Source organism: Palaemon carinicauda, chromosome 38 (genome assembly GCF_036898095.1).
Source record: "Palaemon carinicauda isolate YSFRI2023 chromosome 38, ASM3689809v2, whole genome shotgun sequence".
Classification (NCBI taxonomy): Eukaryota; Metazoa; Arthropoda; class Malacostraca; order Decapoda; family Palaemonidae; genus Palaemon; species Palaemon carinicauda.
In genome coordinates this window covers 31,504,110-31,528,782 of record NC_090762.1, presented here as the reverse complement: position 1 = coordinate 31,528,782, position 24,673 = coordinate 31,504,110, and the positions used below count along the sequence as shown (strand labels likewise).

Sequence of the window (24,673 nt, the reverse complement as noted above, 5' to 3'; positions counted from 1 at the left end):
TTCTGGTCTGCTACTTATACACCAGTGCTGTATGTCCTCACGCTCCTGTTGTGGTTGACAGTTCAGTTTTTGACAGTTCACAGACTGTCAAGCAGTTTCATAACGTTGCCTTCTGGTCTGCTGCTTTTGCACCAGTGAAGCCCTCACTGAGAGAACTTAGCTTTTCTCGGATATGGTTCCTGTAGATGAGAAAGTGCTGTTCTCCCTCCTTCTGATATTCCCTTGAGAACTCTGTCATTTGGAGAGGAGCCTTAAGCTGCTTAGCCTCCTATGGACTTTTATTTAAGCATAACATGCTTCCAGGGAGGGTAAATGGTTCCGCTTCAGTCGCTAACCCCGTCTGTTGCCACACCTGCTCCCATAGACCTTGAGCTTTGTTGCAAGACATGCAGTCCAAGCTTAGTCCTTGATAGAGGATTTTTTTTTTTTTTTTTACGGAGTCAGTGTGTCACTGGGAAGACGTTCAACAACCAGCAGAGGTGACTTGTTACGCAGTGCGGCAACCTCAGCAACCCGATAAGGAGTTGTCTGTACTACCCAGACAGTCTAGACAGTTTCGGGTTGTCGCTGTACTTCCTCGCTTCCCCATGGTTGACAGTTCACAGACTGTGCAGCAGTACCATGATCTTGTGTCCGGCTCCGTCAGACGACTGGCTTTTAAGAGCTCCCACAAGTCGTCGCTGTCTGGAGAATCTCAGATGGACTATGGATCTGACCAAGGAACTGGGCCTCCTGGTCAATTTAGAGAAGTCCCAGCTCGTCCCCTCCCTGACCATTGTCTACCTGGGTATGGAGATTCAGAGTCGAGCTTTTCGGGCTTTTCCGTCGGCCCCAAGGATCAACCAAGCCCTAGAAGGCATCCAGAGCATGCTGAGAAGGAACCGATGCTCAGTCAGGCAGTGGATGAGTCTAACAGGGACACTTTCATCGCTGGCCCTGTTCATCGAGTTAGGGAGACTCCACCTCCGCCCCCTTCAGTATCATCTAGCTGCTCACTGGATAAAGGACATGACGCTAGAGACGGTCTCAGTTCCTGTTTCCGAAGAGATGAGGTCTACTCTAACGTGGTGGAAGAACAGCTTTCTTCTCAAGGAAGGTCTACCTTTGGCTGTTCAGAAACCCGACCGCCGTCTCTTCTCGGACGCATCAGACACGGGCTGGGGTGCGACATTGGACGGACAGGAATGCTCGGGAACATGGAATCAGGAGCAAAGGACACTTCACATCAATTGCAAGGAGTTGTTGGCGGTTCATCTGGCCTTGATAAACTTCAAGTCCCTCCAGCTAAACAAGGTGGTGGAGGTGGACTCCGACAACACCACAGCCTTGGCTTACATCTCCAAGCAGGGAGGGACTCATTCGAGGAAGTTGTTCTAGATCGCAAGGGACCTCCTCATCTGGTCAAAAGATCGAAAGCTCACGCTGGTAACGAGGTTCATTCAGGGCGATATGAATGTCATGGCAGATCGCCTCAGCTGGAAGGGTCAGGTCATCCCCACAGAGTGGACCCTTCACAAGAATGTTTGCAGCAGACTTTGGGCCCTGTGGGGTCAGCCAACCATAGATCTGTTCGCTACCTCGATGACCTAGAGGCTCCCGTTGTATTGTTCTCCGATTCCAGACCCAGCAGCAGTTCACGTGGATGCTTTTCTGCTGGATTGGTCCCATCTCGACCTGTATGCATTCCCGCCGTTCAAGATTGTCAACAGGGTACTTCAGAAGTTCGCCTCTCACAAAGGGACACGGCTGACGTTGGTTGCTCCCCTCTGGCCCGCGAGAGAATGGTTCACAGAGGTACTGCAATGGCTGGTCGACATTCCCAGGACTCTTCCTCTAGGAGTGGACCTTCTACGTCAACCTCACGTAAAGAAGGTACACCCAAACCTCCACGCTCTTCGTCTGACTGCCTTCAGACTATCGAAAGACTCTCAAGAGCTAGAGGCTTTTCGAAGGAGGCAGCCAGAGCGATTGCCAGAGCAAGGAGGACATCCACTCTCAGAGTCTATCAGTCTAAATGGGAAGTCTTCCGAAGCTGGTGCAAGGCCAATGCAGTTTCCTCAACCAGTACCACTGTAACCCAGATTGCCGACTTCCTGTTACATCTAAGGAACGTAAGATCCCTTTCAGCTCCTACGATCAAGGGTTACAGAAGTATGTTGGCAGCGGTTTTCCGCCACAGAGGCTTCGATCTTTCCACCAACAAAGATCTACAGGACCTCCTTAGGTCTTTTGAGACCTCAAAGGAACGTCGGTTGTCCACTCCAGGCTGGAATCTAGACGTGGTCCTAAGGTTCCTTATGTCATCAAGATTTGAACCTCTCCAATCAGCCTCTTTTAAGGACCTCACATTAAAAACTCTTTTCCTCGTGTGCTTGGCAACAGCTAAAAGAGTAAGTGAGATCCACGCCTTCAGCAGGAACATAGTTTTCACATCTGAAATGGCTACATGTTCCTTGCAGCTCGGTTTTTTGCTAAAAACGAGCTTCCTTCACGTCCTTGGCCTAAGTCGTTCGAGATCCCAAGCCTGTCCAACTTGGTGGGGAACGAACTGGAGAGAGTACTTTGCCCAGTTAGAGCTCTTAAGTACTATCTAAAAAGGTCAAAACCTTTACGAGGACAATCAGAAGCCTTATGGTGTGCTATCAAGAAGCCTTCTCTTCCAATGTCTAAGAACTCAGTTTCTTACTACATCAGGCTTCTGATTAGGGAAGCACATTCTCATCTGAAGGAAGAAGACCTTGCTTTGCTGAAGGTAAGGACACATGAAGTGAGAGCTGTGGCTACTTCAGTGGCCTTCAAACAGAACCGTTCTCTGCAGAGTGTTATGGATGCAACCTATTGGAGAAGCAAGTCAGTGTTCGCATCATTCTATCTCAAAGATGTCCAGTCTCTTTACGAGAACTGCTACACCCTGGGACCATTCGTAGCAGCGAGTGCAGTAGTAGGTGAGGGCTCAGCCACTACATTCCCATAATCCCATAACCTTTTTAACCTTTCTCTTGAATACTTTTTATGGGTTGTACGGTCGGCTAAGAAGCCTTCCGCATCCTTGTTGATTTGGCGGGTGGTCAATTCTTTCTTGAGAAGCGCCGAGGTTAGAGGTTGTGATGAGGTCCTTTAGTATGGGTTGCAGCCCTTTATACTTCAGCACCTAAGAGTCGTTCAGCATCCTAAGAGGACCGCTACGCTCAGTAAGGAAGACGTACTTAATAAAGGCAGAGTAATGGTTCAAGTCGTCTTCCTTACCAGGTACTTATTTATTTTATGTTATTTTTGAATAACTAATAAAATGAAATACGGGATACTTAGCTTCTTTGTTAACATGTATGCTGGTCTCCACCCACCACCCTGGGTGTGAATCAGCTACATGATCATCGGGTAAGATTAATATTGAAAAATGTTATTTTCATTAGTAAAATAAATTTTTGAATATACTTACCCGATGATCATGAATTTAAGGACCCGCCCTTCCTCCCCATAGAGAACCAGTGGACCGAGGAGAAAATTGAGTTCTTGTTGACAAGAAGTACTTGAGTACCTGCTCACAGATGGCGCTGTTGTGTACACCCCCACCTGTATAGCGATCGCTGGCGTATCCCGACCGTAGATTTCTGTCGGGCAACAGAGTTGACAGCTACATGATCATCGGGTAAGTATATTCAAAAATTTATTTTACTAATGAAAATAACATATTTCTAACTATACAAACCAGTCCTTTAAGTTACACTTACTACCTCTTCAAACACCTCCCCCCCCCCAAGTTCTAGGTTAAAAGTCAAAGGTTAAGTAATGCTATCAGTCAGAATTTAAATGTTTTAAGTAGATAGCATTTTAATGCAAATAAATATCATTTTGAGATTTATACGGTACTGTAGCAGTTTAAAGTTTTTTTTATTTACTTTGCTAATAAAGTTCATTTAGGAGAGTTTACTAGGTTCTTGGTCCCCTCTTTTGAAAAGAAATATCCCTACTTCTTGACATTACAATTAAGAAATTGGTTCAAGATTTTTCTTTTATTTGGGGGGTTAGTGTCATAACATGCCAGGTACTTGCTGTTGCCATGTTTGGTAAACTAAATTCCCCTTTGTTTGTAATCCTCTCCTATTTTACTTCACCAATCAGTTTATCATAATCGGAGGAAATTTCTTAGAACAAATCCAGGTACAAAGAAAATCCCACTTGTGTGGTACTCACCCCTTCTGAATTTCCTTCCTCATGAACTGTTAGAGAAGCTGGCGTTGCCTTCTCTCGTTCACTCTTCATTTTCCATCATAAGCTTAGCTGATTTTTGCAAATACTAGATGTACTTCCTTTTAAGCATGATTGATATCTAGAGTGAAAAAATAAAAAGAGCATTACAAAAGGAAATATCACTGATATCTCTCATATGCATAATTTTGACACAACTCCCTCTTTAATGGATTAGAGCACACTAAGGATATCAATCGTAAGTTCAGAACGGCTGCTAAACTCAATAACATACATTAAAGGATTCAGGTTTTTATACAGAAGTTATATATAAAAGATACAAATTACTGTACTTTAAAATAATTTTTTTATACATTTGAAACAAATCGATTACAGTACAGTACTTTACAGAAATTGCTGTGCATTAAAACCAATTACAGTAGTTTCATTTAAAAAAATAATTAGACTTGAGCATACATTGGTGACTAAAACTTATTGGATGTATGATATTTGTTCTCTTCTGTGTACAGTACTGTATTTCTTAAATAGTTTTCTTTTCCAGTTACTCGCACCATATCCACTGGTGTCGAAAACCCTTCGTGAAGCTTATGAAAAAGACAGTAATGGAAAAAGAGAAAGGAAGCCACATCACTGCTGTGGAATGGGATTTAAGGAAGGCTTAGGGTATCCAGACTTAGATAATTTAGTAAATTGTCCCAAGGACCTGAAATTTACCATTGGTATGATTATTTTTAAGCTCAGTTTGACAATTTTGTAATAAAGTTTTTAGATCATGTCCAAAACTCAGATGTGAGATTTAAGAAACCATTTGTAGGTTATTCTTTATGAATGTCATTTGTTCCTACACGTAATACAAATCCCCAACCTTTAATAGGAGTGTGACTTCAGCAGAGCTGAAACTGAAACGGCTGTTAAACTTTTAACATGGTAAACATAGTTCCCTGACGTATGGCTGTTTTGCCTCACACACCTGACAGGTGGAGCAATCCTCACTTTGATTTCAGCTGTGGTAGTATACTGATGTACCTTCCTATGTCCTGCTTAAGCTGACTAATGCTTTTCTGCTCTCTCTTTTCAGTGTGTTTTTTGTATTGTGCTCTTTGTTGATAATGTCAGCTCTTTGGACAGACATACACCTTGCCAAGGATGGACCGGTCTGTTAAGATCGATGTAAATCCCCTCAACCTTTTAGCTTCTACAGGGGACATAACAGTTCACATTATTCTCTCTGTGACTAGTGAAGAGAGTGGCCTCCTGTGTCCTGAGTGGAGTACACTAAGAAGAGTAACAATTTTAGGAGGGATTTATTGATATCATACTTGGCAACACCCAAGTTGATGCCTAAGTAACTCTTCAGCTTCTTCCTATCTTTGGATAGGAAACATGATCTTTTTCATCTTCCCCCAGAGCTGGGTCCACCAGAGGTTTAAAAGGGGAAGGGAGACAAAAGTATTGCCTTCCATCACTGAAGGTAATTTTACCCCCCCCCCCCCCCATGCCTGCCCCTCTCAATGTCCTCTCATAATTGACTGCTGTGGATTATTTTTACAAGGACCTCAATCTTGGTAAGTTGTGACCTTAAGGTATTAATAGTGCCATGTCAGCAGAGAAGCTTTTTGAGTCTTGGGTTGCTCCCTCTAAAGCTGTAGCACCTGCATAAGAGAGATGTGAAGGGGCACCCCTTGATATGTCTTGCTTGCTGCAGTGGAAAAACCTTCTTCTTCTGCCTTAGAGATATCCCCTCCAGCCCAGAAATCTTCAATATTAGTGAAGAGGAAAGAGAAGTGCACATGATCGCCTTCATCTGTCACCTTGCCTATTTCTGTGTCTTCACTTTTCTCGCAGGAAACACCTACCACCACTAGAGAGATAGAGAAGAGGTTACTAAATCAAAGGATGACCAATCAGTCATCCTCAGTTCCTCTGCTTGGTAAGTGGGAGGAACAGCACTATACCAAAATCTGACCCTCAGGAAGGTGTTGAAGTACAAGGTACATGGATTTGTGCTTATGCTATCAGTGCTCAGTCTTGTAAGAGACCAAGCACAAGGTCTGTTGGTCAAGGCACAGAGTGTCACTCTCATTCCCCTCCTGCCCCGGGACATTATGGGGATGGTTTGTTGGCCTCCTCGCCGAATGCATGAACATCAAAAGCTGCCCTAAAGATTTGATAGAGATGCTGAGACTCCTAGTAGCTCTTCATGATCCCCCTCGAGCAACAAGAACCTTCCTCACTCTCATGCTTGAAGAAGGTAGATCAAGGTTCTCATCTTCCACCTTCTCCATAAGGCGATTAGTCTCGTACATAAGCATTATGATCTCACACACCATGAGCATGATCACCACACAGAGACACCACCTCGATCGCCTCCATGTGTACAATCGCTACCACGCCCACAATCACCTCTATGATCATCGTCACTTGCACGATCAACTCCGCGATCGTTGCCATTAGCACAGTCACCTCTATAATCATTACCACACACATGATCATCTCAGGGTGCACTGCACGATTGTCCCTGTGTATGATTACCTCCGCACGCACAAGTACCTTCACAAGCACAATCTGATGTGTGTTCACAATCCCCTTCATACGTATGATTGACAAGTAGCAGATCTCCACCTTATGGGTCACCAGAAGCAAAGTATCCTCACACTTGCCCTTCACACTTTAGGTCTCCTTGTTCTTGGTCCCCGTGTTCCAGACGTACACGTTCCTTGTCTGCACGTACCCTTAGACTCAAGTTCTCCCCTCTCAAGGGAGAAGGAGTCCAAGATAATAATGGACCCTTCAGCTTCCAATTCAGGACCTACCCCAATGGAGATAGAAAACCTAGAAACCAAATTAAGCTACATTAAAGTCTTATAACCTATCAATGAATTTACTGACCATGGGGGAGCAACCAGAGCCCCAGGCAAGGGTGAGAAGACCTTCATTGAGCAGCACTTTGGCACCCCTCAATGTTTAAAGGTTGCCCTTGAGCTACTCTGGTCTGAACTGGCCTTGGAAGTGACAGACAGCGTAGATATACAGGACTCTGAGTCAAGCAACTCTTTACTTTCAAGTCGCTCAAACAAAATCCATCTCCTGCACTATCCTCTCAGAGGAGATTTTGTATCCAGGAGGCGGTCATCCTTTCCCCTCTAATCTGTGATGCGAGTGTAACAACACTAACATTAGTGACCTCTGTAGAAAGACTATGAACAACACTAACACCAGGGACTTCAGTAGGAAGGCTTGCAAAATAGTTAACAATTTTCTCAGCATCTAAGTGTGTCAATAGAGAAATAATCTCCACAGCGAGCCTCCATACAATCTCCTGGTTGAACCACTAATCTGGGCAAGTGGCTTATTTTGTAACTTTGTGGGATCTGACAAATCATGAGAACCAGAAAAAGTTTCCATATCAAGTTCTGTCTCATCAATCAGCCAATGGACCAACTGGGTGTTAATACAGAGGGACTCAATAGCGGCTAGATTCAACAAACCCCACCCATCTTCCCATATAGGAAAGTTGAAGACAGTGGTAAAGTGGAAGAAAACTAGTCAGGACTCCGTTTCCCATAGTGCTGTCACCTTCAAGGCATAGGAGGATCTAAATCAACCTGGTAAGCGATAATCTCAGTACCTCAGAAGTCAAACTTAATCAAAATCATCCTTAACTTCGAGAGCTAGGTCGGCTCCTTCCATCTTTCTTCCTTTCAAAGAGCCTCTGAATTTGTTCAGCCCTTTTGTTTCTCTGGCAAGGCCAGAAAAGGAAGGGGCAGGAGATGAGCCAGAGGACGCTAGGGCTGGCAGTCTCATCCTGTGACTGTCGCAAGTGGGGGGATACTTGTTAATTGATGTGCCAGGTGGTAGTATCACAGAGCCTAGAATTGGATGGCAGAGGTCCTTCAGGACGGATACTGCATCCCGTTCATTGGCTATACAGTAGTCTTCCTCTCACTCAGATTCTGTTGGTTTCTACACCATACATCCGGACTTTTGAAAAGGACCTTTCTTCATGCAAAAGTGAGGAAAATACTGGACAAAGACATGCTACAGATCATACAGAATGGTTCTCAAGGATATTACAGTTGTCCGTTCCTCTCTGAGACGTTAACTAGTGGCTGGAGACTGGTCATCAACCTCTCCCCCTTGCACGAGTTTGTATTGCAGACCTGGTTTAGATGGAGACGGCAAGCATCGAGTGAGTTGCCTTCAGGAGTAATGACTTCATGATGACCCTGGACCTGAAAGATAACTACTGTACTTTCCATTACCAATTCATCAGTCCTCCAAAGAGTTCCTCCTCTTCATATTTTGGGGAAGTTATTTCAGTTAGTCCTGTGCTTTAAACTGTCTACCGTCCCCCCATATGTTCACTCATTGATCCCACTCGTCTGGGCTTGGTCACATGTCAACAGCACATGTTTCTTATGATTTCTGGACGATTGTTAATCTTGTCTTCCTTTAGGGAACTGAATTCATATTTATTAGGACAAGTTTCTCTCCTTTTGCCTCGATGTGGGGATTGTAGTAGATAAAAAAAAAGTCCAGTCTCACCCAAGCAGAAGAATGCTAACAGATATGACAGAAGTAAGAGCTTTCCATTAGACAATCACATCAACAGACTCATGAAAATAGCACAACCTTTCCTCACCCAGAACGACCTCTGATTTGAAAGTGGCAACAGTTACTTGGACACCTCTTGTTCTTGGAAAAGCTTGTTCTGCTCTGCCGTCTTCTTCAGCTATTCATTCAGTGGTGCCTGAGGAGACTGGTCAGCAGTCAGCATTCCCCCTTGCCATCTTGTTCCAGTAAACCAGGAAGTTTAAGATGACCTGGCTTGGTGGCTAAGAAACAAGAACCTTATCAATGGGACTTGCTGTTTACAGATGCATTCAGGGAGAGATGGCTCACTCACCTGAAGTGTCAGACTGCCTCGGAGTGCTGTGTCAAGGAAGAGAAAAGTCTGTGCATCAACCTGTTGGAGATGAAGGCAGCACTCCTGGCATTGCAAGCATTCCAACAGTGTCTGATAGACCGTTTGATGGCATTGATGAGCAACAAAACCACCTTAGTGGCGTACATCAACAAGTATGGAGGTACTTTTTCACACAATTTCTGCTTGTTGGTATGGTAGGCATACTTTTAGGCACTAGGCAATGTAGTGGAGCTGTCATCAAGATTTATTCCGGGCAAAAGGAATATAATCACCGACAAGTTCAGTCATCAGGTACAAGTAATAGGAGTAGAATGGTCCCTTCATTCTCTACTGGCGAGGAGCCTTTCAATATTTGGGATACCCCATCGATAGATATATTCGCTATACAGCTCAACAAAAAATCCATGTGTTCTGCTCATCGGTCCCAGATCCGTCAGCAGAATTAGGGAATGCATTTAAACATCCATGGAACAACATAGACATTTACCCTTTTCCACTGTTTTCTGCCTGATTTGAAGGTAGTCAACAGGGTACTGACTACCCCATACCTCAGAATAACCCTTATGGTTCCCAAATGGCCACAATCCAAATAGTACCCAGACCTAATCATGCTCTTTGTCAAGGTACCAAGAGAACTACCCACATTTATTAACCTGCAGAGGCACCACAACTCTGACATTCCTGTCACTTCATGGGTGGAGACTATCCAACATCTCCTCTGAGCGAGAGGCTTTTCTCGATGCAGTGCACAGGAGATCAACACTTTTGCAGATACTCTGCAGCCATCTGCCAGACAAAGTAGGCCATCATCTGTGATTGAAGTCATAGAAGGGGTACCTCTTTGGTAGGAACCTTTATCTAGCTAATATAGTAGTGTTGCTGACTTTCCCGTCTACCTTTTCCTAGAAAATCTCTCAATCTCAAGGGTGAAAGGCTATCGCTCAGCCCTAAGCCATATCTTTAGACTGAAGGGTTTAAACCTTTCTTTGTTGTGGAAATTGTGTATGCTTATGAGGGGCTTTGAGCAATCCTGCCTTCCAAGAAAACTCAAACCTCCCATCTGGAATGTGACCAGAGTTCTCAGGTCTCTGAAAAGGGCTCCATAGAAAGCTTTGAGGTAGGCATTATACAAAAATCTCACACTTATGACAGTTTTCTTGTTGCTTTGACCTCAGCAAACTCCCCGTCATTTCACATAATATTAGTCATACTGTACTTAGGGATGGAGGAGTGTCTCATCTACCTTTGTTTTCGAGTTTGTTGCTAAAACTCAGAATGTGCCCCCTCACCCATTCCACACCCCTCATCTTAGTGGGATGTAGAATGACATTCTCCTCGGTCCTGTGACGACACGTCGACACTTTGTAGAGATCTCAGGTCGCCTTGTTGAGCACCAGAGACTCTTTTCTTGGCAGAAAAGGTATAGACGAAGATATCCAAGAACATTACTTCTTTTGACTCATGCACCTTCAGTTGGGCTGATCCATTCAGACTTTGGAAGTACTGTACACGCCATTCTGGTTTGATTAAATGAAGTCAGGAATATCCAATCTACACCAGCCCTCAAGAAGAATTTGTCCTTGGCCTGAAGTTAAGAGTCTGATATAACAGACAAACTTTGCTGCCCACTGCCAACAGGTCCCTGCATAACCTTAATCCTTTTGCTTGGGTAGCTTTTTCAACAATATGAATGCTAAGTATATCTCCCTCACAGGACAAGTAGAATGTCGTCTACAATAGCATTTGTTATACAAGTCTAGATGAAGAGGTGGAATGCCAGTCCATCCTCCTTTCCTTTTTTCCCTTTGGGGTGAAGCAGTTGCTATGTTGTATGCTGGATTGGACACTTGATACAGGTGAGCCTCACAAATGAGTAACTTTTCTTTACAGACGAGTTCTATTTTGAAGTAACTCCCCATCTTCCAGATTAGAGCAAGGATAGTTGAAATGTATGCAACACATCTCTAATAATAACCATACTTTCAGACACCATATCCTTATATAATCATACATATACCAAAGCACGGGGACCTGACGAGGAACTCAACCGAGTTCGGCTGGTACTACTAGGGTGCCACAGCCCACCCTCCCCTGTTATCCTCCACAGATGAAGCTTCATAACGCTGAATCCCCTACTGCTGCTAGCTCCACGGTCATCCAAGGTGACCGAAAGAAGCAGCTGGGCCTACCGGAACTGCATCACAATAGCTCACCATTCATTCCTATTTCTAGCATGCTCTCTTGCCTCTTTCACATCTATCCTCCTATCACCCATAGCTTTTTTCACTCCATCCATCCATCCATCCAAATTTTGGCCTTCCTCTTGTACTTCTCCCATCAACTCTTGCATTCATCACTTTCTTTAGCAGACAGCCATTTTCCATTCTCTCAACATGGCCAAACCACTTCAACACATTCATATCCACTCTAGCTGCTAACTTATTTCTTACACCCATTCTCACCCTCACTACTTTGTTCCTAATCCTATCTACTCGAGATATACAAGCCATACTTCTGACACTTCATCTCAAACACATTCAATTTCTGTCTCTCTGTCACTTTCATTCCCCACAACTCTGATCCATACATCATAATTGGTATAATCACTTTCTCATACAGAACTCTCTTTACATTCATGCCCAACCCTCTATTCTTTACCACTCCCTTCACTGCCCCCAACACTTTGCAACCTTCATTCACTCACAGTCTATTAAATTTCTTATCCCTGATCTAGATATTAATCTCCGGCACTGTCGTTCAATTAGTTCATTATGCATGTTGCATAAGATTTTTTATAATTCTGACCATCCTCTACATTCGGATCTTCCCGGATAGTTCCATCTTGTTCGTAATACTGGGTATGCAGTTGATTCTAATAGTCAGGCCTTCTGTATCATGAGGCTCAATACTACCCAGTACTCTAGAAGTTTTATCCAGCTGTGACCAAGTTGTGGAATGATCTTCCTAATTGGGTAGTTGAATCAGTAGAACTTGAAAAGTTCAAACTCACAGCAAATGTTTTCATGTTGAACACGCTTGCATAAGTCCTTTTCTTCTTCTTCTTCTTTGTCTGCATCTTTTCCCACTTCTATGTGGGATCGATGTTTCTGGCCAGCGTTCTCCATCTACCTTTGTTCCACACATCATCACCGGTTAATCCTTTTGATCGAAGGTCATCCTTGAAACAGTCCATCCACCTTGGCTTTGGTCTCAAGGTCTGACTATTAGAATCAACTGCATACCTAGTATTATGAACAGGATTGAACTGTCGGGGAAGATCCGAATGTAGAGGATGGTCAGAATTATACAAAATCTTATGCAACATGTATAATGAACTAATTGAACGACGGTGCCAGAGAATTATATCTATATCAGGAATAAGAAATTTAATAGACTGTAAGTTCCTATCTAACAAATTAAGATGAGATTCAGCAGCTGAAGACCACACAGGAGAACAAAACTCGAAATAAGGTAAAATGAAAGAATTAAAACTTTTTCAGAATAGATTGATCACCAAAAATCTTGAAAGACTTTCTCAATAAGCTAATTTTTTGTGCAATTGAAGAAGACACAGACCTAATGTGATTCTCAAAAGTGAATTTACTGTCGAGAATCACACCTAAAATTTTAAAAGAGTCATACAAAGTTAAAGAAACACTATCAATGCTGAGATCCGGATGTTGAGGAGCCACCATCCTTGACCTACTTACAATCATACTTTGAGTTTGGTTAGGATTCAACTTCATACCCATAATTTGCACCGTGCACTAATTTTAGCTAGATCTCTAATAAGGCTCATTTAAGTGATTCAGCAAGCCCAGATCTACATTCAGGAGATGGAATTGATGCAAAGAGAGTACCATCGTCTGCATATGCAACAAGCTTGTTTTCTAGACCAAACCACATGTCATGTGTATATAGTATGAAAAGTAATGGGCCAAGAACACTACCCTGAGGAACACCAGATATCACATTCCTATACTCACTATGGTGTACATCAACAACTCTTTGCGATCTATTACTTAAAAATTTGATAATGATGCTAAGAAACCCACTCCCAACTGTTTGAGTTTGAAAACAAGGGCGTCATGATTAACACGGTCGAAGGCAGCACTAAAATCAAGACCAATCATACAAACTTCCTGACCACAATCAAGGGATTTCTGTACAGCATTGGAGATTTATAAATCAAATATCTGTTTAATGTTGTTAATGTTTATAAAATATTTTATTTTAACTTTCATTACTTATATCGTTTATTTATTTCCCTATTTCCTTTTCTCACAGGGCTATTTTTCCCTGTTGGAGCCCTTAGGCTTATAGCATCTTGCTTTTCCAACTAGGGTTGTAGCTTAGCTAGTAATAATAATAATAATGATAATAATAATAGAGGTGCAGATATTGGTCGTGATCACCAGCTCCTCATTACCACACTGAAATTAAAACTGAAAGCACTCAACAGAAATGTAGATACAGTATACTACCTAAGTTTTATACAACTAAGCTTCTGGAAGATGAGTACAGAGAAGCAAAAGCAATTGAGTGTAGGAATCAATTTGCAGCCTTAGAGACTTTCAGAGATGAAGAACAGACAATTAATGAAGAATGGAGTGATATTAAGAACATATATCATTTAGTTGGTAGCAAAGCTTTGGGACATGCAGTTACAAGGAGAAAACTATGAATATCAAATGATACGTGGGATACTATAAAAAGGAAACAAAGACAGAAATTGATTATTGAGATTTTTCGAGAAGTAATGAAAATTACAAGGTAGAGCATGCTAAGTATTCCAGTTTCAAAATTAAGTTCAAAAGAAATACCTGGAATGACTGGAGAGAAAGCAGATGAGGCTGACAAAGCTATGAATTCAGGAAGTAGCTATGGTGTAAGAATTGCTCATAGAATTATTAATGAAGTCTTTAAGGGGGCAAAGAAGAAGAGAAATGGATCTGTTATAACAACGGAGGGTGAAGAAAGGCAGTGATGAATGAAACACTTCAGTGAGGTCATGAATAGGACATACGAAAGGAATAATTTGATGGATATACCTAAGCTGATGGAGACCTTCATGTGCTCATGAGTGAATTCAGTGTGTTTGAAGTCCAAGCTATCATTAAAAACTCAGGAGATGGAAAGCTCCTGGTTATGATGGAATAACTGGTGAGATGATACTGGCTAAAAATGAAGTGACCCCCAGAATACTTACAAGATTATTTTGTAGAATGTTGCATGAAAAGGCAAAGCCTGATGAATGAGAATTAGGACTGTTGGTGAAAATGGCAAAAAAGGGAGACCTGACGGATTGCAGTAATTACAGAGGCATCACACTTATGTCAGTTATCATGAAAATATATAGCATGCTTATTCTAAAGACACTGGAGAGAAAGATTAATGAAAAGCTGAGATATGAACAAGTAGGATTTAGAAAAGGTAGAAGTTGTTCTGACCAAATTTTCATTTTGAGGCATGTTGTAGAGCAATGCATAGAGTATATAGAATATGGAAATCCACTTTTGATGGCATTTGTGGACTCTGAAAAGCCTTTGATAGTATGCACCAGCCAATTTTGTGGAGAGTCCTGCATTATTATAGAATTCCTCTTAAATATGTAAATTTCATTAAGTCTGTTCATTAGCATAGCAAGTGCAAAGTTAATGTTGGTGGAGTCCTATCAAATGAATTTCCAGTGAACAGCAGAGTGCTCCAAGGGAATGTATTGTCACCTATGTTCCTTATCCTTATGGATTTTGTTATGCATAGAATAGTGAAAGATTGAATAAAGCAAATCAGACAATGGCTAGGTTAAGTAAAATTTGGAAATCAAATTGCCTGAAATTACATATAAAAATCAGACTATTTATCATTTTAGTTGAGATCGGTGTTACTCTATGGAGATGAGTCATGGTATGACAATGAAACAATCTCTAATATATTTAGTAGATTTGAGAACAAAGCCCTGAGAAGGATGTTGGGAGTTAAAGGGCAGGACAGGATTAGAAATGAAACTCTTAAGAGGATTACTCAAGTACTGTACCATATGTGGATGAGATCATGATGAGGGGTAGATGGAGATGGTTTGGGCATGCTCTTCGCACTCCTTAAGAGAGATTAGTTCACCAAATGCTCAGCTGGGCTCCACAAAGCACTAGAAGACTCCATTTGCTCTTTAGCAGAGCGATTTAGTTTAAGCCTTTAGAGAGTTCTAATGAATTTGTCTAACTTATTCTTGAACTTGTTTACCGTGTTACTGTTTACTACTTCCGCTAGAAGTCTATTCCAAGTATTTGCTATTTTGTATGTAAAGAAATTGCCACATTGAGTGGTGTTGTATCTTTTCAATTCCAGTTTGTATCCGATACCTCTGGACTGATTTGCGCTAAGCATGAATAGATTGCTGTAATCTACATTTGTTATTCCTTTAAGAATTTTGAATGCCTCTATTAGCTGTCAGCTTAGTCGTCGAGTTTGTAGATAAAATAAGTTCAAACGTTCCATCCTCCATTTATATCTAAATTGCTTTAGTGTTAGAACTAGTTTCGTGATCTTAGCTTATACTGCTTCCAATCTATCTATATCCCTCTGAATACTTGAAGCCAAGACTTGGAGTCCGTATTCTAGATGGGGTCTTACTAGTGATGTGTACAGCTGTAGTATAGTGTCTTTGTTTCTGTATTTGAATGGTCTCTTTATGTAGCCTATTAATTCCTGTGCTTGCTTTTCAGCTTTTATGATCTGCTTGGTGAACTTCAAATCCATGCTGATAATGATACTGAGATCTTCCTCCTGGTCCTCACTTGCTATTTCGTTACCTAGCAGTGAGTAATCTGATTGTGGGTTACTATAAACTATGTGCATAACTTTACATTTCCTGCAGTTGAAAGGCATTTGCCATTTTCTGGACCATTCTCCTAGCTTCATCGGATCCTCTCTTAAGGCTTCTTCGTCTTTTGAGTACGCAGCACTTATGCCCAATTTAGTATTATCAGCAAATTTGAGTGAGTGAGGGAGTGTGTGTGTGTGTGTGTGTGTGTGTGTGTGTGTGTGCGCATTGACATATCCGGCGTCAGTATATCAGCCAGATTGGTTGTATGATTTACTCCCTCCTAAAGATGAAATTTTACTTGCAGCAAGTCCAATCCAGCAAATATCATTGCAACTGCTGCCCCTTCAGTAAGGGGAAAGAAAAGAGGAAAAAGCGCTAGACATTCCTACCCCTCATTCTAGAATAACATTGCTACTGCTATCTTGGACAAGGTGCTTCTCATCCTGTAAAGGAGTTAAGTACTCTACACGACCTGCAGACCCTCTAGTACAGGTCCCAGTGAGAAAGTATCAATATAATTGTTGGTTTATTCCCTTAGGTACTGGGCTTTGAAAGTTATCTGGTATTTCGAGTTGTGTTGCGAGCTTATCTCCCTCATGGAATAAAAAGAATTTCATCCAAGATAGTGGTTGCAATGTAAGCCTAGAAGGAGTGGTAAGAATGTTTTGTTTTTCTCCTCTTCTCTCCTCACCTCCTTGGTGTGTAGCCTACCCACAAATCAACAGGCTCTTTGTGAGCCCAGAGAGAAGTAAAAGGAAGAACTATATTTTCCAGGATCAGGCAGGTGATTGAGAGAGCCATTCAGCAAGATTTCTCTCATCCCAGTCTCTCCCGTTCCTATGATAGACATCAGGGCTATCAGTACATCCCTGACGTTTAAAAGAGATTTTTCTGTGACACAGGTGTTACAAGCGAGCGTGTAGAAACGACAAACTACGTTTACCGCCCACTACCTGCAAGATATAACCCCACAGAAACTTAGACACATTCACCTTAGGTCTGGTGGTGGCTATGCAAAATGTGGTCAAATGACACCTCAGCTCCCTTGTAGGACAAGTAGCAGTCAGTTGAGGGCAGATGGTACTCAAGATAAAGTCTACAATGAATGTGTGTGACTGGCCACTTCTATTTTATTCTCCCCTCTCTTTGGGGTCAGCATCCGAGGAACTCTGCAAGCTGACCTCTGCTGACTACAGGTGGGTGCATTGCTTTTTGTGTAACCTGGTATATTTCTATATATTTGTTATGTCCTCGTTCTCCAATCAAGGTGTAGTCGGGCAATGTTTAGGTAAGTGAGGGACGGTGCTCCAATTTTGCACTTGCCTGGTCAAGTCACATTGCTAAATTCTATGCTAGCACCGATTGCCCAGGCCATCATCCTTTAGGATTACGAGGTGTCAGCGTGCCTTTTAAGCAGCTCGTATGTAGCTCAGAGGGACAACCTGGGACAGTCTCCAGCCAGTTAGTTTTAGGGACTTCCACCCACCATGAAGTGAGTGTCCTATGTAGAGAGCGTGAGGTTTGTATATAGTGCTGGAAAAAATGACTTTTAAAATCATTTGTATTTTTCGTAACCATACAAACCTGAAGCTCTTTACACACTGGTTCCCACCAACACCTTCCCCCAGAAGTCCTGCTGCAGTTGCAAAGTGACTGTTGTTAAAAGAAATCCCTCGATTTTGGTCAGGAAGTTCGTATGATTGGCCTTGATTTTAGTACTGCCTTTGACCGTCTTAATCATGAAGCCCTTATTTTCAAACTCAAACAGTTGGAAGTGGGTAGGTCGTTTCATATATCATTATCTAATTTTCAAGTGATAGATTGCAAAGAGTTGTAGTTGATGGGCACCATAGTGAGTTTAGGAATATGATATCTAGTGTTCCTCAGGGTAGTGTTCTTGGCCCATTAATTTTCATACTATTGTATATACACATGGCATGCAGTTTGGGCTAAAAAACAAGCTTGTTGCATATGTAGATGCTGTTATAATTTTTGCATCAATTCCATCTTCTGAATGTAGATCTGGAATGACTTAATCCCCTAATAGAGATCTATCTAAAATTAGTACATGGTGCAAATTATTGGGCATGAAGTTCAATCCTAACAAAACTCAAAGTATGATTTTAAGTAGGGCAAGGACAGTGGCTCCTCATTATCTGAATCTCAGCATTGATAATGTTTAAATGTATGACTTTTAAAATTTTAGGTGCGATTATCTACAGAAAATTTACTTTTGAGAAACATATATTAATCTCTTGCACTTTTGTTCAATTAGTTTGTTATGCATGTTGCATTAGATTTTTCATAATTCTGATCATCCTTTATATTAAGATCTTCCCGGACAGTTCCATCCTGAGGCTTAATACTGCATAGTGTTCTAGAAGTTTTATTCATGCTATGGCCAAGTTGTGGAATGATCTTCCTAATCGGGTAGTTGAATCGGTAGAACTTCAAAAGTTCAAACTTGCAGCAAATGTTTTTATATTGAACAGGCTGACACAAGTCTTTTTGTAGTTTGTATATGAAATATCTGTTTTGATGTTGTTACAGTTTTTTATATTTTGTTTTATTTGTTCATCATTTCTCTTATCATTTATTTACTTTAGTTCCTTATTTACTTTCCTCACTGGGTTATTTTTCCATGTAGGAGCCCTTGGGCTTATAGCATCTTGCTTTTCCAACTAGGGTTGTAGCGTAGCTGGTAATAATAATAATAGTACTGTACTAATAGTGTGAGTGGGGTGGCAGGTTACCTTATTAAACCCCTCTGTTAACTAGTGGAGGGTAGTTACACCTCGCAAAAGCTTTTAACGGCTGGTTTCAGCTAGCCCCAAAATGATACATTGTAAAGAGCTTCAGGCTTATATAATTAGGAAAAATACAAATTATTCCAAATTTTTATCTCATTGGCAGTTTTTATTCAATTACCAATTTAGTACATTTTTTTCAGATCTAATAAAAGTGGAGGGTTCAGGTTCATATGACAAGGATTTTTGGGCCATGACAGAAACAGAAAGGCTAGATAGCATTCCTATACTTAGAGAGGAAGGAAATTCATTATACAAAGAAGGTAAACATCCTGAAGCTGCCAAAAAGTATTCTGAAGCACTTGGGAGACTGGAACAACTTATGCTAAGGTATAGATAAAAACCATTTATATATACAGTAGTACCTTGGTTAATGAGTTTAATCCATTCTGGGAGCAAGCTCACACCCAATACTTGTAAACCAAAACAATTTTTTCCTTAAGAAAGAAAGGAAATTCTCTCAATGCATTCTACAAATCCATGAATACACATATACACTCATTTTTAAAGGTTTGTAATGTTATTCAAAGAGTAAATTATATCATAACATTGGAAATTAATACAAATTAATAATTCACAATAAATAATAGAATAATAATGACAAATTTACTTGCAATATACCTTTGAGGAGATTCATGGTTGGCATGCGGGAGACGAGACAAGAGGAAGAGGTGGAGGTGGAGGTGGAGGTGGAGGTGGAGGTGGTTACTGTTTGGAGGGAGATCCTTCCTCCATGAGAATTGCTGGTAGAATATTGGGAGTTTTCTTTCTTGAAGTGCATTTCACTTTCACTAGTTGAATCACTTAAATTATGCTTTTTGGGCATTTAATCATCTTTTTTTTTTTACATGCATTCAATTTTGACAAGGAACTTATCTGTGACAATTTCCTTTGCCTTTTCTTCAAAAGTCATTTGTAAATTACCTGAACACTGCATGCGTGGCATACGGGCACCATGTTACTAATTTCTTGCTCCTCCCAATAAAGGGATTTTGACGAAGGTTTCTGGGGTCTTTGTTACGGCCCTTCCCTTAGATGGAGTAGTTATCTAAATGGAAGACAGCCTGTGAATAGTGGTTTTTCACATGCCCCTAATGTATACACGACACTCACGAAGTGCTCGCGCAAGGGTTGTAACCTCTGCATTCCATGCTTTTAATTTTCTCTGGTATATTTGGAAGATTTATATCAGAAAAAGTACAAAGAAGGACTTTTTCACCGGCCGTCACAGGTTGACCTAGAAATACTTACAGTATTCACAAAAAAATCTATAAACTGAAGAAAATTTTTGCTCTAAGACCAATTTGAATTTTTATACTTGCATACCAATTTACTCATATTCTGAGTTACTCATAAACCAAGATATCGCTGTATAGTGTTCATGTTGTGTATTAAAATGAAAAAAACTCTTAGCTTGACTTATTTTCATACTTTAGTTGTATTTCATTTATTTTAGTTTTTATAATCATGGAAAAGCTTAAAAGATTCTTGCTTATCTTAAGTTACTAAAAGACTTCTTGTTTATTGAATATTGATGAATAAGATTTTGGTACATTATTTCTTACAGTGAATTAAAATGCTTATATCTCTGTTTTTAAAAATAAGCCACATAATACAGTGATACCTCGGTACTCGACCATAATCCGTTCGAGATCCGTGTTCGACCTCCGATTTGTTCGAGTACCGAATTTTTTTTCCCCATAAGAAATAATGGTATATATTCTATTCCGTTCCCAAGCACTCGAACAGGCCCAAAATATTAATAAAACGTGTACCTAAACAACAATAATTATCTAAATGTGTATGAAATTGGTCAGAAAATCCTATAAAACAATTTTAAACCATTTACTGTACTAAAATAAAACAATTTTAAACCATTTTCTGTACTGTAGTGAACATACCTTTGAGCAGCGGTTCGATGGCATACAGGGATGGATGTGGAGAGGATGGAAGGGGGAGGTTACTGCTTGGAAGGAGAGTCCCCTTCCATGATGTGGCGGGGTAGTTCTCCTTCAGGAGTTGTTTCTCTCTCCAATGAAAGGGTGGGCAGATCTATTTCAGGGGTTTCTTCTCTTCTTTGTCTCTTCTTTGGAGGAGAAACAGGCTTTGATGTAGCAGCTTTCTTTTCTTTTGTGAAAAACTGGTCTATTGTTAATTGTTTCTTCCTCCTCTGCAGTATTCTTCGAAAATGATACATGACACTATCATTAAACATATGCACTGCCCGGTTTGCTACTGCAATTTCTGGGTGGTATTTTTCAGCAAAAGCCTGCACATCTGCCCACTTGGAACAAATTTCATTGATGAGAGAACTTGGAACATCCTCCCTTACCTCATCCTCTTCTGAAGATTCCTGCTCCACAATCAGATCCTGCTGCTGTTGTTGTTGCAGGTGCAACAATTCCTCCACAGTCAACTCGGTAGAATGGCTTTCTACAAGCTCATCAATATCATCCTTGTCGACCTCAAGCCCCAAACTCCTGCCCATGACAACAATTTCCTCAACGACATCAGTGTCATCAGAAATTACAGGGGTAGCAGTGCTTGGACCCGCCTCTGGTTGGAAACCTTCAAACTCCCTCTCTGTGACACATGATGGCCACAGCTTACGCCAGGCAGAGTTCAATGTCCTATAGGTCACACCTCGCCAAGCTTGGTCAATCATGTTAACAGAGTTGAGGATGCTGAAGTGTTCCTTCCAGAATTCCTTTAGGGTCAACTTCGTGTCACTGGTCACTTCAAAACACTTTCTGAAAAGGGCCTTGGTATAGAGTTTTTTGAAGTTTGAAATGACCTGTTGGTCCATGGGCTGGAGTATGGGAGTAGTATTGGGGGGCAAGAATTTGATTTTGATAAAGCTGTATTCTTCTTTCAAGTCATCCTCGAGACCTGGAGGATGTGCAGGAGCATTGTCCATAACCAGAAGACATTTCATTGGCAAGCTCTTTTCAATGAGGTAAGCCTTAACCTGGGGGGCAAACACTTCGTTTATCCACTCAGTAAAGAATTGTCTTGTGACCCAAGATTTAGTGTTCGAGCGCCACATAACTGGTAGTGCACTTTTACAAATATTATTTCGTTTGAACACCCGGGGGTTGTCCGAGTGGTACACTAACAAGGGTTTGATCTTGCAATCGCCACTTGCATTTGCACACAGCAACAATGTTAGCCTATCTTTCATTGGCTTGTGACCTGGCATCTTCGTCTCGTCCTTGGTAATGTACGTATTGGCTGGCATTTTCTTCCAAAATAACCCAGTCTCATCACAATTAAAGACTTGTTGTGCGATCAAATTTTGTTCATTTATGTACCGATCGAATTCCCCCACGTATTTATCGGCTGCAATTTGATCCGAACTAGCTGCCTCCCCATGCCTAGTAACACGATGAATACCTGTTCTATTACGAAACTTTTCAAACCAACCCCTGCTCGCTTTAAATGTAAATGAATCACTTTCACTGGTACTCGGACTTTTCTTCACTAATTCTTCATAGATATGCAACGCTTTTTCACAAATGAACGCTTCACTAACACTTTCCCCGGCCAACTGTTTTTCTTTAATAAATATTAAAAGCAACTTTTCCATCTCCTCAATCACTTGTGGCCTTTGCTTAGTTACCGCCGTAACTCCCGTTGCAACATTCGCCTTCTTAATCATTTCTTTATGCTTTAAAAACGTAGAAATGGTCGACTTCGCCATTCCGTATTCTACCGCTAAATCGGACACTCGTACACCATTCTCATATTTCGCTATAATTTCCTTCTTCAACTCGATCGTTGTTCGCACTGTTTTCCTCTTCTCCTTCCCCTTAACACTCATTACTTTCTTGGGACTCATTATGAAAGCTAAAAAAGCAATTAAAAGCACTGAAAATCACTAAATCACAACGAATGCTGATCGCGCGTTGTCTGAGTGACGCTCTCGAGAGAACTGATGCTTCCCGAACAAGCGAGAGTGGCCGAGATGGCGCGATCATCACAAAGCCCATGCGGTCGTCACGTGTTCGGCTGGTCGAGTACCGAATTTTTGGTCGAGCACCGCAGCAAAAATTTCTCGAAAATTTTGGTCGAACTCCGAATTGTTCGAGTATAGAGTCGTTCGACTACCGAGGTATCACTGTATAGCCAAGGAGAGTGAAGGTAATGTACTAACAACAAGCAATAATTTGAATACTGTACTTTCAAATAAAATAGATTACAGGGAGCAAAGTATATGTCATATTGTTTATAATGGTACAAAACTCTTGTTTCTATATAAATACAAACTCTTTTTCTTTAATAGGAGTATGTTTTCAGCATGGCTAAAACTTTTCTGTCAAAAATTGTGATAAGGTGTCAGTAGTTACTGGTTGTTGTAGCCCCCAGGGCCCCCCAGCCGGTTCACTGAGTAACCATAATAACTATAGCTGACTGGCAGTTTCTGTGTAACCTGCCAATGTTCACTTTTTGTTCTTGTTGTTGTTTATTTCCTTGCGAGTGTGGACTATTAAGCACGAGCACTCTCCACTTAGTGTGCATTCATTAGACTTAGAGCATTCACATGCTCATGCATATCTTTTCATACACAAGCATAATCACCTGCTTTCTCTCCCCACATGTGCTGGGCACTCATTGGATCTTGATGTCACATCTGTTTGTGTGCACCCTTTTACAGCAGCTCACCCTCACCTATGCCTCATAGAAAGCTATGTTCACCCTTTTTAATAAGAGCTCACATTTGCCTTCTAGTAAAGCTAGAAACTAGATAGTTCCATGTTTGCCAGAAAATTTCAACTGGTGCATGATGTTTGGCAATTGTTGTTGATCTCGTAGCAAATAATGTGCCCTTAACTGAATGTTAAGAGAGTATCATCATCTGCATATTCAATGAGCTTGTCTTCTAGGAACTTGTGAGTGTGCTTCAGTGATGTGGCTCCTGTTGGAGCAATTCATTTGGTTTCTCCCATCAGGGGAGTGTTGTTGTTGACAGTCGCTCAGACAAAACAAGAGCGAGAGGCAGGAAGTGGAAGAAGTGTGTGTGTTTTTCTTCCTCCTCCTCCTTGGCATCTGCCTCTTTGTCCTCCAATTCTGATTCCGACTTCTCAGATGAAGAAGAAGAGTAAGAGGTCGAAGAAGTCAAGGAAGGCCAGCTATATTCATGAGGATAGGGCTCCCCAAAACACTATTTGTGTTTCAAGAGGGGTGGACAGCACCCGTGTGGTGTACCGACCCTTGACGGCTGGGGCTAGGACCCTGTGCCTGGCCCCATGTCGTAGCTCCCTTAGACCTGGACCTGGGACCTTGCTACCCTAGTCATGTCCCAGGCTACTGAGACCGAAATAAAGAGGTACGGCCGTGTATACAGCGTGTTCCAGGGATGATAAGGAAGCAACGGCATCTTTCATATCTCTTCTTACCAGGATGTGAGACGTCTGTTCCTCTCTGTATTCAGTCTGGTAGAGAAGATGGTAACATTCAGTGACTGTAGTTGAGCACATGCATGCTTTAGTTAGGCAAGAATTTGGAGTGAAAGTCCTTGCAGACACTGGGCCATGGTTGTCCCTCCACTTCAACCTGCAGAGCAAGAGGCATAGTGTTCCTCGCCAAGCGGTGATGGGTCCTTTACTAGGACGTCTTCTGCCATTACTGTTGGGGTGCTCGGGCTTTCTTCAGCCCTTAATTACATGCGTGGTTCTGTCCTTTGGATAGAACAATCATATTTGTAAGAAGGAAAGAATTTTCAGGAGAAAACTGCCTCATGTTCGTCTGGAATACTGTATGTTCCAAAGCTACAGAGGCTGGTTACCAGGAGTTGTAGAGCAACTTTGTAAAGGTCCTTGCGCTCATTCGTGAGTGGAGTACAATGGCCTAGTGGAGGCGGCTGTGGCTCACCGTCGGGGAGGACTTCAGTTATTGATTGGCACT

General features: G+C 41.5%; 1 pseudogene; it reads left to right on the top strand.

The window, feature by feature from the left end:
- LOC137630528 (AH receptor-interacting protein-like) overlaps window positions 1-24,673 on the top strand; it is a 305,169-nt pseudogene that overhangs the window by 267,573 nt on the left and 12,923 nt on the right.